We start from the raw sequence: 6,357 nt of genomic DNA, 5'->3' as shown, positions 1-6,357 counted from the left end.
TAGAAGATGGCAGCAATTTTTCTTGCTGCTATATTAAACGATAAAATGTCCAAATATCAAATGATTCCAACTTAAAATAATAAATAGAAGTTATGATACAAATGTATTTTTCAAAAGAATTGAAATTATATACAACTAGCTCTGTTGTTTTGTATGTTACACATGGAGACAATTACAAAAAGTCTGTTCTTTATATACAGCAATAATGACAACCAGTAATTGGGAGGATGGAAAAACAAGAACAGGACATTAGATGATAAATGTTTTATACAGCTGTCATGAGATGGATTGTATCATGTTACAGTGACTGTCCATCTGTATGGAACATACATGTTTTTCCAATTTTATTTCTGCATAGTAGCTGCAGTTCACCACCATCTGCCATTACCAAACTTTACAAGTACATGTAGCTTACATATGGACCCACCTCTGTCTGTGTGGGTTTGAGTACAAGGCTCGGCTAGCATGAGTATGTGGAAAACTGGGTTTTCCAGGGTTCTTCCTCCACCAGTTATACTGGCCGCCATGTATAGCCTATCTTGTGCTGAAAAATGGTGTTAAACCCAAGAACAACAACAACAATATATGGACAAGAAAGAAACCCATTGATTTCAAGTTCTCTAGGTCATGGCCACCTGGACTGAAAAAGGAATTTTTTCAATCAACTTTGTGAAAAGCTTGCATTGGAGATTTTAAAAAAGATTCTTGATTTTGGGGTCAAAAGTCAAGGGCACAAGAAAGCTTATTTATGCATAATATCTGGAGTTCTTATCACTTTCACAACTTTTTCAGATTGTTGCATCTGAAACAAGGAAAATACCATATTATGGTTCAAATGTCCAAGTCACATTAAATGATAGAATATACTGAAAACTATATCCACAAAACTACCTATGTGCTGTATTGTCAAATTCACCCGATAATTCATGTAAAAATATAATTTTATAGTCCTCTGTTTTTTAACATTGTCCTTTATTTCCTATATTTTTAACTGTTACCTTTCTAACTATGCCAGTTTGATGATCATTTCTGTGTAACCTGATAATTTTTAATATCTAAAAGTCTGTCAAATATAATTTATGTAATAAAATGCACAATTTTTCCAATATGTTATAAATAGGAGGCATGGTGGAGAAATTCAGGAGTCTGTTATTTTGCATTCTCTGATGTGTAAATTTTAAAAAGCCTTTTAATTATCTTTTATTTTAAATAAGAAATTCCTTTTTTTGCACTAGAAGTGAGTATAATCTAAGCCCTGTCTTGACTAAACTTTGTTTGCATTTGAAACACACTGATTTTGCGGTTAAAAGATTAAAAGTCAGGATAAGATGTACTCAAGGAAGTCCTGTGCCACTATGGCCAGACTTTATGGAGGGCTTACATTTTAAAAAAGAAAAGTCATGTATTGATGCTGGAGACGGTAGTTAAAGAATAAGGTCACCAAGACTGACAAAAATTGTTTTTGAGTATATTGTACTGCTTATAGTACACTTCTTCAGGGGTGGAGTGACATCCCAAAAAAGAAAATTATTTTTAAAACAAAAAACTTTAGGAAAACCATCTAAGAAATCAGTATGTGTATTAAAAGATCTTTTTCCAGCATGTAATTGAATGCTTTTGCCATTATTTTAATTAGACTCTTCCTGCATGTTTTTTTTAATTTGCTTACTTTTAGGTACATAAATGTACGGTAATATATTATAGAAATAATGGGTCACATCGAGCAGTAAAAAAAAAAAATCTAATATAAAGGCATGTTTTAAAGATTATAGCTTTATGCTGCTTTAGAAAGTAGGTTTTGAATTTTCAGCCGCCAAAAATGTGTTTAAAGAAAAAGAATTGTTTGATGAAAAAGAAAAAAAAAATAATCGCTGCGAGCAGGGTTCGAACCTGCGCGGGCAATGCCCATTGGATTTCAAGTCCAACGCCTTAACCACTCGGCCATCACAGCTCGTTGTGAACTATACTATATATAGGCTTCATATTGATTGAAATACATTTTGAGTGTTGTTATTTTCTACTGTAGCTATGTCATATTAGAATGTATTAATCGACACCGTCGTTATAATTTATTGTTGATTACCCTATAAAAAGTTTATCCTGGATAAAGCCACTGGTACTCGTTACAAAGAAACTCAAGAGTCTCGATGAATTAACAGATTTACTATCCAGTTTTGGATATTATCCCTACGCCGACCAAGTCTGATGTTAATAGCAACATAGTTCCACAGGGTTCGTATCGTTGCTTAAAATTTAACTGTCAGTCTTACATTAGTATAAAACAATACTATATGCATGACTGACACAGTGACAGTCAAATTGTAAGCAGTGATACGAGCCAATATGATTATAGTTCAAACTCGTGGCCTTATTACTTCGTTAATTTTTGTGACATACTGACGTCAGTCTAATACATCTCTTGGAAGTAATTTTAAACTAGCACAATTCTTTCCAATTTTCTTTTTTGTTAATCGTGTGTTAATACGTGCTTTTGCTAAGCATACAAGTTGCTGATGCTTTTTGGAGCACTTCATTTGTCAAATCTTAATTTTCGGAGATGCGTAGTTTTGCACGTTGTAAAGCTCTTCGATTTAGCGGTTTTGGAGGTAAGTAAACCTTCAATGCATTTTGCAACGTCGTGCTCCATATTATGGAAGGGGATTAAGGAAGAATAGAAAATGCATGCACATAATTATGGCGGCATTACCCTTCCATATAAGGATGCAAGGGACAGTTTTTATGCACGTGTATTTGATGTTGCATATACCTGCCTAATATAAAAATTCATTAAAAAATATATATATATGAGTGAGGTATAGTATAATAAAGCAAAACATAAGAATATCATTCACTTGACCTGATAAGTCAGTGGAAACTCGTAGAATATAAAGTTTATGCACCCCACCCAGAAATGTATATATGCATTTTTCATGTCCGAAGACCATTTTTGAGAACATGTGATGCTCAAAAGGCAAACAATCTATTTCCCATGGTGATAATTTTGAAAAAAAATTGTGTATTTAATAGTTTGATGTAATTCAAAATAGCTGTCATCCTGGCATTTTTTTTTATAGATAACGTGTATACTGCCATAAGCGGCTAGCTCTGCTTCCTAACCGATTATTCGTATTTCACTGGCTACATACTGTGTAGTGGTATCACGGTACCAATTGTTTTTCCATAGACCTTAATGCTAATATTTGGGGAAATAAATATATTTTCTGTCCTACTTTAGCGTGCATGTCACACACTTTTCTAGAGAGCAGTGTTAGATTGTCAATTTGACAAGGACAAAACCCGAACTCCACTGCATTTAAGAGAGATAACTCTGCTGGAACTAGACGGGTAAGAGTTATCTAGTCACAACATACACAGTTTCAGACATGTGTACCACATTTTAAAAAAAAATCATAAAAAATACAAAATATCATCTAGATAGGAATTAACATAATCTCACATGTTGCCAGGAGGCACAACTTTTTGTAAGCCTAACAGAAAGCACAACTATTACATAATACACCAATCACAGCTAATTTTGTTGTTTATTTCGAAATACAATGTTCCAAACGCATTAAGCCCCGCCCACCTGGACTTGCGCAATTGGTACCGTTATACCTATAGACTACATGAGGTATACATGCCTCACATAAATTTCAGGAACAACTCAAGCCGGAAAGTCCAAATTCACAAATATATTCATATCTTTAATTATTACACAGTAATAGCTCAAAAAGTCACATCATAGCTTTAAGTTAAGAAAACTAAAAAGGGGTCAATTTACGAAACTGTTCCTTGCCACCTAAATAGAAGTAATTGGTTTTTCAGAAGAAAAAGAAGGAACCCCCCTCCTCCGGAACTTATGACGTTTGCACTAGCCATTGCCAATACTCCTAATTTTCTTTGTACCAAGCCCCTCTGGGTAAAGAGATCGACATTTAAAGACTGCACTGCACTCTGATACAATAGGCATGTGTTTATTTTGTAACAAACTATGTTTACTGTGAAATGAGATAGAATCCTTTAATATGTTGTGTACACTGATACTTTTTCTGGCATAACTTAAAACACCCATCCGCTTGTAATATTTGGGACGTCTCGTATCCTTTCTCTCGGGAATTTCTGCGCACCAAAGGTTTCCGTCTCCAATACTGAAGCGCAACGCATACCAACCAATTGACGAAAATAAAATACATCAATGCTTACTATTTAAAAAGAGGCAGTTGTCACCAGAATATTCTGTTCAAAATAATATTAATTTTGGATACCACCCCTGTGTTTTCATTACTCGCGATATGTCGGCAAATTCTGCGCGCAGGTTTGAAAAGATGTAATGTTTATCCACTGGGATACAGAAATGAAATACATTACTTTGGACTGTTTCTGTCAGCAGTTCATTCGAGTAATTAGGTCAGATTTATAACTAGTTTTTACAAAATTCAACGTAACAATGCCAAGAAATGGCAATCGATATTAAACCAACTAAACCGATCTTGTAGATTTGTTTTTAGTAAAGTTCAACATTTTATAATTAAAAAAATAAGCTATTATGTGGAAGAGAAACAACAATGAATAGGGTGTAAAGTGTTTACAACGTCTTGTTCATGGGGAAAAATTAATCAAGAATTTGGAAACAGACTATAGCCGGGAAATTTCGTGAGAATCCCGTTCTAGCGGCAAGCTGACATGTTGGTTAGCAGACGATTTTGTAAGTGTGAGACAACTTCTTGCAAAATTGGAAACTTGGATTAAGATGCAGATTTTTTTTAAGGTATACATTTCCGTCTTTTATATAATGTATTTATTTGTATGATTCTAACAGATACATAGTAAATAAAATTTTCTGGGTTACAGATTCAAGAAGGTCGTGGAGTGGGTCTTCATGCTGACACTTAGAAATCAGATTTTCATATGCATTTCGAGTCGAAATGTGGGATATTTTTGTAGACTTTATGAATATCACTTTTCTTAATTAAAATACGATCGTTCTTTCTTAATATAAAATGGATTTTAAAAAAAAAAATAACACGTGATCCAATCCAGAAATGACGTATCGTTGCGCAGAATTACCCGCCGCGCATAATTGGCCGACATGGTTGTTTCCAAGGTCATGATGGGACTTTGTCTTTAAGATATAAACAATTTTTGTAAACGTTTTATTACTTAGAGAAAAAATGATTGGTTTTCGTCAGGGTCACACTGGGTAAACGTGATCTGTAACAAGTACTTGCTTTTTAAACTTCCAGAAGATGATCACGTGACCCTTGTTTACATATTAGAAAGCCCATGTAACCCATGTTTTGGAGAATTAATCTCAGTAGAAGCTGGGCTGTTAAACTGTTAGTTGTATGTTGTACTATTTGGAGTTACTTCAAATTACTTGGGTTCAAAAGGATTAATTCTGTTATTTTTCTGGAAAATACGTGTGCTCATGTAATATTGTGGAACAAGAACAAATTTTTATAAAAATGTATTCAGTTATCAGAAACCGGAGAGATATTTCCTGTTTCTACAAGGAACTGTAGACTTCAACACTACAGATTGCAGCATACGTCATCGTCTTCCATCTTGGATTCTTCGTCGGGATTCGAACGTGAAGTCAGTAGAACATTTTGTTATTAGGACTACTAAAATTTTATTCTTGGATTATTCTTGGATTATTTTTGGATTTGATTCAATAAAACCGTAAGTTGCTATTTTTTCATTTTTACAGAATTTTTCCAGGGAAATAAATTATTCTATATTTTTCAAGACTTGTAGTTTTCACTCTTTCTTTTGTTACTGTTATTCGAACCTAAACAAGTAACATATAAATTGGGCGCTCGTCCTAAGGATAATTTTGAATTTTGGATAGAATAATTCAGAAAACTTTGTTTTTTGACATTTGAATTCACCTAGTTCTTGAAATCTTAGTGAAATCGGCAAGCTTTTTCTAAAATGTCATCAAAAGTAGAACTCTTTCTTTCAAATCCTACCCAGGAACAATTAGATCTTTTCAAAAAGGATGATTTGATTCTACTTGCCAGAAAATACGATCTTTCTGAAGTAAAGGCTTCCTTAGCGGAACAGGCAATAAGAAATATTTTGGTTCAGTATTTGGTAGAAAAGAATGTTTTGGATTAAAGGGCTTTGGTTTCAGTCAATAAGTCTGTATCAGACTCTGACATTAAAATGAAGGAATTAGAATTAAAATACAAGATGGAATTGGAGTTGAGGAAGCTGGAGCTTCAGAAATAAGAAAGGGAAAACATGTATTTACAAGCAGAAGAAAAAGAGAAAGAAAGACAAATGCAATTACAAGAAAACAAATTCAGTTACAATATGAGAAAGAGGAGAGAGAGAGAGAGAGAAAAACAGGAA

The 6,357-nt window shown here is 33.7% G+C and overlaps 1 non-coding gene across 1 annotated transcript; it reads right to left on the bottom strand.

The window, feature by feature from the left end:
• Positions 1–1,869: 1,869 nt before the first annotated feature.
• On the bottom strand, positions 1,870–1,951 carry Trnas-uga (transfer RNA serine (anticodon UGA)). The gene has a single exon. It is a non-coding gene; the product is annotated as a tRNA-Ser (tRNA).
• Between the last annotated feature and the right edge of the window lie 4,406 nt (positions 1,952–6,357).

Source organism: Sinohyriopsis cumingii, chromosome 13 (genome assembly GCF_028554795.1).
Source record: "Sinohyriopsis cumingii isolate HCF-2022 chromosome 13, ASM2855479v2, whole genome shotgun sequence".
NCBI lineage: Eukaryota > Metazoa > Mollusca > Bivalvia > Unionida > Unionidae > Sinohyriopsis > Sinohyriopsis cumingii.
Note: the sequence above shows the minus strand (reverse complement) of the source record. Positions and strands in the feature narration are given on the sequence as shown.